Raw genomic sequence first — 15,813 nt, 5'->3', positions numbered from 1 at the left:
TCCAAACTGCGTCAGAATCCACTGCAAGTACTGACAGTTTGGCAGGAGGTAAGAAAACTTGGATTTTATGGTCGAGCCGGCTGTTCATAAGCCACACATCACGCCGGTAAATGTTAAACGACGCCTCGCTTGGTGTAAGGAGCGTTAACATTGGACGATTGAACAGTGAAAAAACGTTGTGTGGAGTGACGACTCATGGTACACAATTTGGCAATGCGATGGCAGGGTGTGGGTATGGCGAATGCCCCGTGAACGTCTCTGTCAGCGTTTGTAGTGCCAACAGTAAAATTCGGAGGCGGTGGCGTTATGGTGTGGTCTTTTTTTTTTTTTTTTTTTTTTTTTTCATGGAGAGGCTTGCACCTCTTGTTGTTTTGGGTGCCTCTATCACAGCACTGGTCTACATTGATGTTTTAAGCACCTTCTTGCGTCCCAGTGTTGAAGAGCAAATTGGGAATGGCGATTGCGTCTTTCAACACGATTGAACACCTGTTCCTAATGCACGGCCTGTGGCGGAGTGGTTACATGACAATAACATCCCTGTAATGGACTAGCCTGCACAGAGTCCTGACCTGAATCCTATAGAATACCTTTGGGGTGTTTTGGAACGCCGACTTCGTGCCAGGTCTGCCGGACCGACATCGATACCTCTCCTCAGTGTAGCACTCGGTGAAGAATGGGCTGCTATTGTCCAAGAAAACTTCCAGCACCTGATTGAACGTATGGCTGCGAGAGTGGAAGCTGTCATCAAGGCTAAGGGTGGGCCAACACGATACTGAATCCCAGCCTTATCGATGGACCGTGCCACGGGCTTGTAAGTATTTTCAGCTAAGTGTCCGGATACTTTTGATCGCGTACTGTATCTGGCAGGCTGTTTGAATTCGCGCGCGCAACGTTCTTTTTGGGTAACTTGTTATTTAACTCGGAAAGGGCGCAAAGTATCAAATTTTTTCCTTAATAATTATTTATCACCACAACCTAAACCTGCAACACACTTACGACCTTCTCACACTGTTTTTGAGCACCGTGTATATAGATGTATTGTTGCAGTGGTAACGGCACGTATTAGCCTTTTCATCAATACCAATACGCACAAACATTTAGATTGTGAATAAGCCAATATTCTTTAAGTTCGCCAATGATTGCGATAGAGTGATATGAGAGCCAGTTCTTTCCTTAAAAACCACCACAGACATTGTGTTGCAGTGACATCTACTAACTTGATCGGAGACCGATAACTGTTACGGTTTGGGGCATTATAGTCATATAATAGGATAGCTCTGAGCACTATGGGACTCAACTGCTGAGGTCATCAGTCCCCTAGAACTTAGAACTACTTAAACCTAACTAACCTAAGGACATCACATACACCCGTGCCCGAGGCAGGATTCGAACCTGCGACCGTAGCAACAGCGCGGCTCCGGACTGGAGCGCCTAGAACCGCACGGCCACCGCGGCCGGCCATATAATAGGAGCACAGACTGGAAGAAAAGACTGTTTTCAGACGTTGTAGTAACTCAAAAATGTTCATGTTTTCCTTTGCAATGGAAAAAACCTTACAGTGTCCTTATCGGCAGAGTACCACTATACGACTGTCTAATGATGGACATTTGGCCATCTTTCACAATCAGTGCGACACAGTCTGCGCCTCACCTCGAGTCAAAGTTCTACACACGCAAAGTCCACCTGCTCTTAGGAAGACAGCCGTTTGTGAGGTGATGGGCAGTCAGTGAGTTGAGCGTTCAGCATCTCTCTTTCTGTAATCCTCCGTAACAGTCTATTGGATCCGTAACTACGTTAATGCAGCTCTACACGATGAAGGTGCTTTTCATTTGTAATTAATTGTTTGCAACGTATGTGAATGAAAATAGATTACAAAAAATAAATCTTGAGTTACTACACTCGACAAAAATTTTGCTGCGTATAGCTCATATGCCTTTTTATCAGTAGCGGTACATGTGTGGCAAGACGTAGAATACTTTGTAAGGTTAATTTCTGGTACAGAAGCATTACCTTTTTCCATCGATGGAGAAACTCTACTTCTAGAACTAAGCTATTGTCGAGATGACGCTGTCTCTTAGTCTCCAAAGAAGCCCTGTTCGGAATCTGACCTTCGGCCACATGGAAACCAGTTTTGTCCCTCTGGCTGCTCTGGAACTACTCTGCGCAACGGAATTAAAGGTTCAATTTTTTGAAACCGCATAATTGTCTCCCATTGTGACGCAGAACTGTGAAGTTTCGCCCACAGGTATCTACGACATTCCCCTGTAAAGATGCAAAAGACTGGTGCTTGCGAGTTACGTTCGGTATCGGCGACGCTTAAAACGGCAAGGCGTCGACACGTGCGAGAAAAAGACCAGAGCACATAAGTTCATGAAAGGTTCATGACATCACATCAGCACCAAATTTAACCACAATTCTGCCCATCGCAATCGGGGACGTGTCACAATCCATCTTACCCATATTTCCCCCCCTCCGTTTGATGCCACTGCGATGGAAGCCAGAACTGCGACGCCCATTTTTAAATGATGCGGTTTTCTTATGAGTGGTAAAAGAAAACATTTCAAAGATATCGCCGCTGAGAATCAGCGCGAAGAGACCTCGGGAGGTGGCATAAAGGGCGCCATTGAATCACCCTCTCCCTTTGGGAGTTGATTTCGACTCATTTCGGCTCGAAAACGACAGTTTCCAGTGCGATGAGCAACAGCACGACTTTATTGAAAATCTTCGATGCCGTTGACAGCCCCAGGACTTTTCAATCCTTCTCTACATACAATGAATGTGATCTCATCCTTGCAGAGTGTAGCATGGTCAAAATTTATCTGTGGTATTCAGAGTGGAGAGACTAGCGACGAAACTTCAACGTAACGCGAATAAGGAAAATGTGTTAGTGCTTTTTCATCCCTCCTTTGTCTCTCTGTCTTGTGGATTGTGCACGGGGAGATGTGACATTAAGGAGGACATGAATGAAATGCCAGAGGGTTGCTTTAAGACGGCCCCCGCCCCTCCCCCCCCCCCCCCCCCCCCTCGGCAAAACCCCTGGTGCCCTTAGAGCACCATTATTGTGGGTACTTCGAAATTGTCCCTACAGTGATACTGATTCAACGATCTCTACCCACAGGCGGGACAGGCAACCCGCTCTACTCTTCCGCCTGCTGCCGCATGCAAAATCAGAGGGGTGTCGAAAGGGTTGCCTATCTCATCGACGGAGAGGGATCGGTAAATGCCTGTTTATGTAGAGAGACATTTTTAAAATGAACAACAAAGGTGTGCAGGTGGAACCGATGGTGTTGTCAAACTGCGGGTCCTTAGAGGGATACATTGCCGTCTTATTCACATGCGTTTCAATGTCGCTCCCCGCCCCCCCCCCCCCCCCCCCTTCCCTTTCCGTGCAGATGCCACTGGAGGGCACGACAAGGAGGATTGAAAAAGCAAAATTTCCTTTTTTGTTTTGGATCACTTCAAATTTCGTGGAACAAGCTCCTAGTGGTCCCACCCTGTATACCAAAGCAAGACTTGCAGTCACGCTCCACTACATACAACCAGGCCCTGTGATTTCACCTTTTTAGACAGAATGGAATATCATTCACAAACATCCAGCGTGACACCCAGCAGGTCTATAGAAAACAGTTGGCGGAATTTTAGAAGAAAAACTTGAAACAAAGTTGCTTAACGTCAACGGTACTCATTGTATTCATGTTCAGAATGTTTTTTTGTACGACAGTGTATCAATAAGTACTACTACTACTACTAGTAATAATAATAATAATAATTATTATTATTATTATAATTTATCGTGGCTCAACGACACGATGTAAGTCTTCGACAGGACGCCACTTGTCGATTGCGTGTCTCTAAACAACCCCAGTAATCCTAACAGGGAAGGGGACCTACAGTTTAAAAAGGAATCCGACCCACCCGTCGTTCCTGTCGAATATTCATATCATAGAGAGGCAGACTGAAAAATTCTGTGGTCCCACTGAGATTGCAACCAGCAGCCTTACTGTTTCCAGACACGCGCTTTACCATTAGACCACCAGCATATTACGCATATCTCGACAGCTTTTTTCCAAAGTGTGGCCAGAGATAATAGCTTTTGGGGCAGCCGCCTTCCAGTGAGTGACATGTTATTCCTTACTTCAGTTACTCTTAAGCAGTGCAGCACAAAACTACGTCTCAGTTTTAATTATGTTTCTGGTTCGTTTTAGATTAGATTAACTTTGACATCCAAGTCAAAGTAATTTCAGTTTCAAGCTCCGAATGGTCGAGCCGGCAGAGAAATATAGCGCGTCAATCGCGTGCGGGCGTTATTGCTCGGCGACGGGGAGGGTATTACGACCGCCGTGTGGCTGGCTGGTGTGCGGAGAGTTTTAATATTGGCCGAACGACGCTTTGGGGCGAAAGCAATACCTGCCCAGGCTCTGGGCAAACACCCAAATCTCCCCCACCCCCTTCTCCCATAGCCTAATCTACGACGAGCCGATCGAACTGGTGGTGGAACTTCAGAAAATGCCGATGCCCTTGGCGGCGCGAAGTGAACGCGCCTTTCATGTCAAGTATAAGTTCACTTACTGCGTGAACATTTCTGAACATCCGTTGCTAATGTAGAGCTGACATTCCTCGAGCCTGGTTCTCACAATCCCAGCAATTTAGTCCAGTGGCGAGTGATTTAGTGCGACTATTACGAGAAGAAAAAAAGGATAAGTGGAAGACTCGCGCTCTGATAGTTCTGTGCAAATTTAATTATTTGTATAGATCGTTCATCTGCAAGTTTTGATGAGTGAATTTGCGAGTATCACAGTATGTGATATTAATGCCCGTATAATTCCATTGCATTATTGCATTGACTTAGAAGCTCAAATTATTTACACAGGCAAGGGACCGTAGACATTAATATTTGACATAAATTTCAACTTGATATCTTCACCCATTCCAGAGAAAAAAGTTCTTAACATATGAAGAGACTGATGGACAACAAAGTGACGCTGTTAGGGTTCCGTTTTTACTGACTGAGGTGCGTAACCCTAAAAACGGCGAGTGTGCGTTCACACGTGGTGTTGTTGAGCAGGTGTTCACTAATGTGGATTCTACAGTGAAATATGAGTGAAGAAAGGAATATTAGGATTTAGCGTACCATCGGCGACATCATCATTAGAGAGGGAGCACAAGTTCGGATTAGGATGGATGGGGGAGAAAATCGGCCGCAACCCTTCAGTGGAACTACCCGGCGTTTGCCTTAAAAGTTTTGTGGACACCACTGATAACCAGGGAGCTGTTCTCCTGAATGCTAGTCCAGGATCTTCACAGCTTGGTGCAGGAGCGAGTTGAGTAACAAATCTTTCAGCAGTTCTTATCCTCCAAGAGGTGGGTGCAGAGAGGCGAGGATTTTTGTGTTGTCTGGAGAGACGCAGTAGCAGCAGAATGGGTCAGTCAGCAGAGCTCAGTGACCTCAAACGTGGACTAGTCATTGTGAATCACCTGAATAACAAAGCCATCGGGGTCGTTACAGCCCTTCTGAAGCTGCCCAAGTCGACTGTTGTTGATTTGGTAGTATATTGGAAACGCGCAGTCCTCGTGTTCTGACGGACAGGGGCCGTCGAGCACTGCCGAGGGCGGTTCTAAAAAATGGCACCAACTCAGCGGAAGAAATCACTTGTGAGTTCCAAAGTGTGCCGAGCAGTCCAGCTAGTACAGTGACTGTGACTAGAGACTTGAAAACAATGGGGCACTTTGTTCGAGCAGTACCTCATGAGCCACACATTTCAATAGTCATTGTTAAGCGACGCCTGAGACGGTGTAGTGCGATAGTGAAGTATGGAGGTGTTACGGTATGGGAACGCTTTTCGTGGTTGGGGTAAAGCTGTCATCAGTCCAAAGATTGCAACTTCCTGGCAGATTAAAACTGTGTGCCCGACCGAGACTCGAACTCGGGACCTTTGCCTTTCGCGGGCAAGTGCTCTACCATCTGAGCTACCGAAGCACGACTCACGCCCGGTCCTCACAGCTTTACTTCTGCCAGTATCTCGTCTCCTACCTTCCAAACTTTACAGAAGCTCTTCTGCGTGCTTCGGTAGCTCAGATGGTAGAGCACTTACCCGCGAAACGCAAAGGTCCCGAGTTCGAGTCTCGGTCGGGCACACCTGTTTTAATCTGCCAGGAAGTTTCATATCAGCGCACACTCCGCTGCAGAGTGAAAATCTCATTCTGGAGTCCAAAGATTGTTTGGAACGTCATACTGCATTAATAGGTATGGCCCTGCTGGAGGTGGTAAGCTTTACCTTGTTCCTACCTTTGAACTCATTCACTCAGCCATTAACCGGACGACCTGCAGTTTAACGTGTACTACGATCAACGTTGCAGCTCGGCATTTTTCACCTCAACAAACATTGCCGGAGATGAAATGAAAAGGCCGGCCGCGGTGGTCTAGCGGTTCTAGGCGCTCAGTCCGGAACCGCGCGACTGCTACGGTCGCAGGTTCGAATCCTGCCTCGGGCATGGATGTGTGTGATGTCCTTAGGTTAGTTAGGTTTAAGTAGTTCTAAGTTCTAGGGGACTGATGACCACAGATGTTAAGTCCCATAGTGCTCAGAGCCATTTGAACCATTTGAAATGAAAAGTGTCAGGGAAAAAGTGCTAGATCTGACTGGAAATCGAACCCCAGACCTTTGTATCCGTAAACTGGCTCTTTACCACTGGGCCTCCGAGAACTAATTATTAGTAATGAAGTGCAGTACGGAAGTAAAAGCAAGACATAGTTATGGGTAAATCAGTATGCCATGAATACACACACATTTTCATACGATAAAGCTGCTTGTAACGAACACATTCACATTTTTGTCCTGTTCCGCAGATTTGACCACAGTTGCAACGCAAGGATTTTTCGCAGTACGAAATAAGTGTGAACTGTGGCCTTTACCTATTGAAATTAAAACTGCAGTTATAAAACTACGCCCTTTACGCGACACGCTGAATGGGGCGGTGACCTTGTTGAACCATTCGCGTTGATCAGCATGCATCCTTGTACATTGTACCTTTAATTCTGTTGTATTCATTGGGAAAGCTTTTCCTCAAAATGAGTTAATGGACAATATATTTCTTAGCTGAAGAATTATCGTCATCGTCTTCCAGGGTCATTAAAATATTTTTTGACAAAGACTAAACATTAATTTTATCTATTTTTGTCGCGGTGTCGGCGTTAGTGCTCGGCTCAGTAGCATCTGCTGTTAACTGTCAACAATTCCGTCATTATGTGACATTGTCGAATCGGAAGACAAGTAATCTTTTATGTTAAAATGTATGGATAAAAAATCCTAATTCAAGATCGCTAAACCTCTTGTATTGATTGCTAGTTTCCGATCATTGACGAGCCATTTTCAGATCAGTAATTACTTAATACATTGTGTGTCGACCAACAAGCATTTCACATCGTTACAATGTGTTGAGCTGAATCACTCTTGTTGTAACGTACACAGTAAAGTAGGTCGCCATATTTAAATAATTTAGAACGTTAGCTAGTCATGTCTCTAGTTCTCATATTGCCACACTTGTGTTTAAATCCAAAGAGACTGGTTGTGGCAACTGTCATACAGTCGTTGTATGGGTGTCAATATGGCGTATCCCTCACAACGCTAGCTACAGGAACAAGGAAGTAGCTGTCAGACTGCTCATCCTGCAAAGTGAACTCAGTACTGCACTTTATCAGGGTACGTGTAAGCGGAACGGCACAGCTACTGCTACGGAAGCCACACTGTGCTTGCGCCAACTGACCTCATCTCCCCTCTCCATGCTCGACTGTCAGTTTGTTATTCTGATTCAGATGTAATGACACACGAAGTATTTATTGCAGTACATAGAGTTGAGAGAACTGGACAGGGCGTTTCCCGTGCGTGGGTGCGTAGCGCTCAACCGTTTCACATTTTGGTAGAAAAGTGTTCCTATTTAGCACAGTTGGCAGCGCTCAAACTAAGTTGCGGAGTCAAGAAACTAGGTGGGCGGTTGGTGTTTTAGTGAACGGGAAGGACTGGGCGAGTTATGATTGAAGCCAGTGAGTTGGTACTATCGGCGGGAGCCGTAAGCAGCAAGTTTGCGCCAGTGTAGGAACTATTAGAGGTGTACAGTTGCAGACCAGTGGTCGCATCTTGACGTTTTCTGACAGTAGCTTGACTGCCACAGGGGGAGTAATTAACAATATCGCAGTAGTGATAGGTGTAATCCTGCCTCACGGATCAAAGTGGGGCCTGCGACCATTATTTATTTGTCTCGCGCGCCGCACATCGCCAAGGATGGGAGTGTGACTTCGCGCGACGCCACGGAAGTTGCGAGGCACGGACGAAAGGGACGTTTCAAACCTTCGAGCCTTGGCCTCCGGTACAACCTCCGTTGGAGAAAGTAACGGAGGTTGTACATCATCTACCACAGGAAAATTCGCGAAAATAATACCGATTGTAATCACTGCAAATAATGAATTTTATAAGACCGCAGGCGATTCTGTTGGAGTAATTGCCAGTGTCGATCGCCGAACGATAAAAACTCGAATGATAAAGGCAAACCTATTGATAATAATTAAAATACACTCAGCTTTGGGTAGGGTAGTGAAAGTCAGTAAATTAGATGGATTTGTGGTAATTGAAACGATTATAACCCAACACATTTTTTAAAGTTATTGCAGCAGATATTGCTACACACATTTCTGGCAACAATCTACACAGACGGTTTAAATATGACTAAAACTGTACTAACTCGGCGGACGCTGTCGCTACGGTATAAATAACACACAGCAATCAGCATATTTCACAGTATTATTTAAATGAATGGTATAATAATTAAAAGTTATAAATCTTTCACAGTTGTAACACAGGGTGCGTTACTACAGTATATGGCGACAAGTTTTATATAAGCAGACTTTAAGTAGCAATACTTTTTTAGGTCGAAAATTAATGAAATGCGTTCTGTAGACAATGAACACTAAAAAAATTAATTTAGATTTTAATTACACAGTAGCTTTTCCTTCTAACATTCTGCCTGTTTCTTAGACAGAATATTAACAAATTTACACAGATAAAAGTTTCGTAGAAACTTGGTAAGTATTTTTCAGTTAAATTCAAGTTGGTACAATGTACTGGAAAGTAGTTTTACACAGGATAATGATAATTTGAAGTTGAGCGGCTTATTATTCAAAACAGTTACAGTTTCTCAAAAGTGGTACATTGAAATTAGAGAAGTTGGCGTTATTCCGACCTGTGTGTCAGGTTCTGTATTAAAGTTGGGGGATCAAACTGTGCCCCTGACGTACGCCACTGACCAGCTCCACTACAGTGGCAGTGGTGAGCTGCGACCTGCAGGCGCCGCGGCGGTGCTCCGGCGAGCGGCGAGCGGTCCCGTATGGCCCGGACTGCGCTGCCCGTTATCTGCGTTCCGCGCCGCCGCGCCCAGCCGCGCAAGACACGGAAGCTTATCTCGCGGGCCCACTGCGCTGCCCCGTTATTCTGCTGCGTCGTCGTCGTCCGTCCACACTCCTGCCTACCTCTGCAAAGTGTTGGGGGTCCATCCCCCGCCGGCCACATCATCTCATTGTCCGTCGTACAACGTCTTTCCTCTCTCCATTCGTTCCTAGACCCTGTGCCTCAGGAAACTTTAAGGGGCTCGAATAACATTTTTGCGTGTTAGGCCGCGTCATTGTGAACCACAAAAACAACTACAAGATCAACTTTTCAACAGTGGTTGGTTCCGAGGGAATGTACCCTTCATTTTAGAGACGTCGCAACATACGACGTCTATCGAGGCCCACGAAGGATTAATTACGTAATTCTTCTCGCTGCAGGCGTTTCGACGTGAATCCGATGACGTATATGTTTGCGAAATCAGGAGACCGATTAGCAGTCGCGTATCGGAGCATGAACACTACGTACGACTGCGGCAACACAGCAAATCGGCAGTAGCCGAACATCACCTGCACTGTGCCAGACCCGCCAGTTCACGAGAGACCCGAGTGCTCGGCCACTGTGTATGCAGCAGCGGGAAATAAGTGAGTTCTGTAACAATTAAACGGGCTGGCTACCAGCGATCGAAGACCAACGTGACAAATGTGTTCGCCTCTCTGGAACTCGGTAAAAATCCGGGCTCACCAGCGTAAACATGCAGTCACAAGAGAACTGCTGTGGAGCAAGGATGTCGTGCCGCAGGGAAACGCTGCCGATTCGTTGTTACCCGCCAGTCACTGCTAGAACAACAAAACTACCTTTCCAAGAAAACACCACTCCACAGTCACCTCGACTGTGGACTAATGGATGACATTCCAGAATGTGCACTATCCCGAGAATCCAGAAGCCCAGTCTTTCTGAAGAGGAGCGTTGCAAAGACGTTCAAATTCTCTGTTTGAAAGTTGCTTCACTGTTTAATAATGACGCGAGCTGACACCCGAAAACATTTTATTGAAACCGACATTGGTGGTTGTGCCACACCCACTTAACCCTTAAGGATCTTTAATGAATGCTCTCTCCTTGAGTTCCACTGGTGGTCTTCAGTGAGATCACCCGTCTTTGTAGTTCATTTCTTTGCATTAGGACAGAATATCGTCCCTAACTTCCTCACGGTGATCATGAAGTAGGGAACTATTTATACCGGCTGCCATTCGATCCCAATCCGTACCGTTCGTCCTCTCACGACGGCGAGGTGCAAGCTGGGTACATCATTTACTCGGAAATAGTGGCATTTTCTGTTTTCTTTTTCATAAAACGTGGAAACTCCAGGTATATGCAATACGCTGGTGACGTCATACTTGGTGCCACGGTCAGAGAAAAGCTACAGCAACATGCTGAATATTTTAGTAATACTCCAGCAGTATAATCTGCACATAAAAGCCCTTAAGACCGAGGACTTGGAGGAAACCGTACAAAACCCTCGTTCTCGCGAACCATAATCATTGCAGCCTTGGGTAAAGTCCCAGTAGTTTTGTGGACAGAAAGATTCCATTCCCAATTCAAATATAACTGTACTTCACAGTGCATGGCACAGAGTAGTGACCAATGCTAGAAACCACGGATCAGTTCCTCCATGTCATGGGAATTCGGATGCAATGTCGGCTACCAGGAGTGGCAGGCCGCTTAAAAAACAGTCTTCAGACAGCAGGCCACCGACTAATTACGTGAGGCTGCTTTCGTTGGTATCGCCACGTACAGACAGTAGACAGGGCGCAGTCATGAAGTCTGCACATCACCTCAGTGTGGATGGATAGAGATCGCGAGGAAGGCCAGAGAAGCAGTGGGCAGATTCACGCAATGAAGATACGCTTATTATAGACAGACGTCCAGGGCGCGCGTTTTCACAAAGGGTATCCTGTGACCCGGGGGAGAACGGAAAAACCTTGGATGGAAAACGAAAAAAAAAGGAAACCTTTAAAAATGAAGTAACTGCCTTAATTTGGGAATAAGGTAGAAAGACATATATGTGGTCTGTTTTACGCTTTACTCATGAAAGGTGAATTCTGCCGAAACAAAAAAGGGAAATTTAGAAGCTACTAAGCCATATACGAGTATACTGAGCAGTAACACAAACATCCAAGAAGCAGGTTCTAAAAGAAAGAACTTGAATAAGCACAGAAAAGAAAAACTACATTAGCTAAACGCATGATTCAGCCTAATAGCTTCATAAAGAACGTCTTCTGCACAAAACCTCTGTAAATGAAAATTTCTAGGTGTGTAGAGAACAGCAGAGTGACACAGATTGGCGAATGACAGAGAAGGCGTTATCTTAAGTGGATGATGTTATTAATGATGGGCATCTTACATAATCATCTCCACATCGTTCTAGCCTAACTGTTTTTATACGTAATTTGAGAAGTACAGTAGTTCCGTGTCTGACAACATGAATAACGTGCTGCGACAGTCGCAACAAATCGATAATTAAGAATGAAAGAAGGCGGACAATCAACATACTGTTGTGGAAAATTCATTGCCATTTGAGTAGAAGAGTGAGAAATGTAACAAATGAAACACTTTTTAATTAAACAACAGCAGAGGTGGGATCATGACAGCGCCCTCTAGAAAAAAGAAGCACCCACAAGCCTCTTCCTGGGGCGACGCTGAGGCGTTGGCACATCGCCGCCTGACGCTGACCGAGCAAGCGAGGAATCACGCATAGCGCCGAGTTTGGCGGCGTGTTAAGTCCTCAAGATGAAATGAGAACCTAGTGTGTTAAGATATCTCACAGAAAATGTCTTCGGTTGCAAGTAAGTAAATTGTCCATGCGGTTTCAAGGAAGAGGGGCCAAACTTAAATGCTCTGTCGACGTGGAGAGACGGACATGCAAAGGAATAGCCGCCGGCCGGAGTGACCGAGCGGTTATAGGCGCTACAGTCTGGGACCGCGCGACCGCTACGGTCGCAGATTCGAATCCTGCCTCGGGCATGGATGTTTGTGATGTCCTTAGGTTAGTTAGGTTTAAGTAGTTCTAAGTTCTAGGGGACTGATGACCACAGCAGTTAACTCCCATAGTGCTCAGAGCCATTTGAACTATTTGAAAGGAATAGCCTACAACTTCATCTATGGATTGTTCGAAGAAACAATCTGCAAGGTTGAAGAGGGGTTTTGGGACTTCAACGCTAAAATAGCTGTCATGGAAAATGGACGGTTCTTTGCGATCTGACGTTAACATAATCAACTAGATACAGTGTGTTTTTGAGATAACGGCGAGTGCGTGGTGTCTGAGATACAAACAGCATTATGAAGCATTACTTTGCTCTACCATCTCACCCCCAGCCTCCCTCCTCGGTAGATTCGTGCGCCACACTCTGCGTTCCAGTTGCCGCGTTGCGCCCGCATCCACTGCTGTTTCTCCGGCAGCCTGAGCGCAGCAGTTCGCACGCAGGCGAAACTCGCGTGATTCCTCACTTGCTCGGTCAGCGTGGGGCAGCGGTGTGCCAACGCCGCAGCGTCGCCCCGAGGAACAGGCTAGTGGGTGCTTCTTTCTCCTAGAAGATGCTGTCGTGGTTCGATCTCGGCTGTCCCTTAATCAACAAGTATTCAGTTTATTACCTTATCCACGATTGGCCACTTTCGGTCTTAGACACCACTATTCTCCACTGTTATAGGAATCAATTACATGTCATATATTACGACGTGTTGTTGGTACCTGTAACAGTGGAAAATAATAGCCTTTAAGACCAAAAGTGGCCAAGTGTGCGAAATGTAATAAACTGAATACTTGTTAACAGCCCAGGTGGAACCGTGACTGTGTTCTTTATAAATTCACGGCTGTGGTGCCCTACTTGAAGAAAATTATCTTCTTCTTCTCATTTCCCTTGGCTTCTTCCAGCATTTGTGCAGGTGATGAAAAAATTACCCTCATTATTCGAGACCTATCCACATCGGTACAAATATTTTTCCCTAAGGGGCTCCGGTAAGCCCTCCATATGGATCGTGGTCCCCTGTAAGTGAACTCGCAGCAAGGGTTGGACTGTACGTACCACTGTGAATAGGGTGGAGCTGTAGTTTGCGAAGGGCTATGGTTGCAGTGGCTAGTGTTGTCATCATATTCATGTAGTACCTGTCTTGATTTGGACACTGGAATTGGGACAGGCACGACCTAAGATGGGTGTTTGTTCATTTTCTGTACTGGGAAAGGGTTCCTTCTAGTTTTGCAAGGGACCACAAGAGGAGAAAAATCTGTTCTAAACGGCTGGAGTGATTTAGAAACCAATGCGATTGTATTCATAGTGCCTGACGGGTTTCAGTGTAAAGTTTTGAGGAAACCACTGTTCCTGTTGTTGTTGTTGCAGTTGTAGTAGCCTCAATCACGAAAACTGCACTTGACAGTGGCCGTTCCCTTTGGTTCGCGACGTCTTCGCGATAAATCTATATCACAACATAGAAACCCAATATGTTAAACAAGCGCGCGACGTAGCTCGGCAAACGATTACAGCACCTAAGCACAGGCAGTGTGTGTCCTTCCTTGCTGAGGGCAACGGTGTGTCCCTTCTCGCTCATACCCACACCCGGCACAATTCACTGCCACCTCTGTAAAGCAATTTCCCATTTAAGTGCCTCCGGAAACAATATCAGTGTTATTAACAAAGTGGTTGATGTTGAGGCGTACAGAGTAAGACACGACAGCAGCAAGAAGGAAATTCACTATCTGATCAAATGTATCCGGACACGTATTAGTGGACATTAATATGGGCTGCGTCCTACCTTCGCCTTTATGTCGGCTTGAAATCGGCTGCTGACCAAGGTGATCCTGGACGCTGGGGTCTGAAGCGCAGTCGAAGCTCTCACTAATCCCAAACGTGTCCCATTGCGTTAAGGTTGGGACTGTACACAGATCAGTCTATTTCAGGAATGTTACTGTCCAAAACTATTGCGTCACGATGCTACTTTATGACAGGGTGCCCGCATCTCGTGGTCGTGCGGTAGCGTTCTCGCTTACCACGCCCGGGTTCCCGGGTTCGATTCCCGGCGGGGTCAGGGATTTTCTCTGCCTCGTGATGGCTGGGTGTTGTGTGCTGTCCTTAGGTTAGTTAGGTTTAAGTAGTTCTAAGTTCTAGGGGACTGATGACCATAGATGTTAAGTCCCATAGTGCTCAGAGCCAGCCATGACAGGGTGTGTGGTCACGCTGTCACAGTCAGTCATCGTCTTCGAGCTATTCCTCTAGTGTACGCAGTACACAGTGCTGCAAAATGTGCTCATATCGTCCCGCATTTAGCGTTTTCTTAAGCGCAGTGAGGGGCTCTCACTATAGCCACGAAAAACGCCGGCACACACTTAACGCCACCTCCTCCGCGCTTCACAGTCTAACACCACCTCGAATGCACTTTACTGTTGGCATTAACCTGATGGCAGGTAAAGTTCTCCAGCCATTCGCCAAAACCAAAGCATACCATCGGATTGCCACAGGGTATAGAGAGACTCATCATTCCAAATCACTCATTTGTAGTCCAGCTGTGACCAGTGGCGTCTCACTTTATACCTCCCGAAGCGTCTCTTAGAACTAAGTACAGAAACGTGTAGCTTACGAGGAGCTGGTCGGCCATTGTAGCCCATTATTTTTAACTCCATACTTATTGTGCCCTACCCCCATGAACCATGGACCTTGCCGTTGGTGGGGAGGCTTGCGTGCCTCAGCGATACAGATAGCCGTACCGTAGGTGCAACCACAACGGAGGGGTATCTGTTGAGAGGCCAGACAAACGTGTGGTTCCTGAAGAGGGGCAGCAGCCTTTTCAGTAGTTGCAGGGGCAACAGTCTGGATGATTGACTGATCTGGCCTTGTGACACTAACCAAAACGGCCTTGCTGTGCTGGTACTGCGAACGGCTGAAAGCAAGGGGAAACTACAGCCGCAATTTTTCCCGAGGGCATGCAGCTTTACTGTATGGTTAAATGATGATGGCGTCCTCTAGGGTAAAATATTCCGGAGGTAAAATAGTCCCCCATTCGGATCTCCGGGCGGGGACTACTTGAGAGGATGTCGTTATCAGGAGAAAGAAAACTGGCGTGCTACGGATCGGAGCGTGGAATGTCAGATCCCTTAATCGGGCAGGTAGGTTAGAAAATTTAAAAAGGGAAATGGATAGGTTAAAGTTAGATATAGTGGGAATTAGTGAAGTTCGGTGGCAGGGGGAACAAGGTCAGGTGACTACAGGGTTATAAACACAAAATCAAATAAGGGTAATGCAGGAGTAGGTTTAGTAATGAATAGGAAAATAGGAATGCGGATAAGCTACTACAAACAGCATAGTGAACGCATTATTGTGGCCAAGATAGATACGAAGCCCACGCCTATTAGAGTAGTACAAGTTTATATGCCAACTAGCTCTGCAGA

This window comes from Schistocerca americana, chromosome 7, assembly GCF_021461395.2.
Source record: "Schistocerca americana isolate TAMUIC-IGC-003095 chromosome 7, iqSchAmer2.1, whole genome shotgun sequence".
In the NCBI taxonomy this organism is placed as follows: domain Eukaryota; kingdom Metazoa; phylum Arthropoda; class Insecta; order Orthoptera; family Acrididae; genus Schistocerca; species Schistocerca americana.
The sequence above is the reverse complement of the archived record's forward strand: the minus strand, read 5'-3'. Positions refer to the sequence as shown.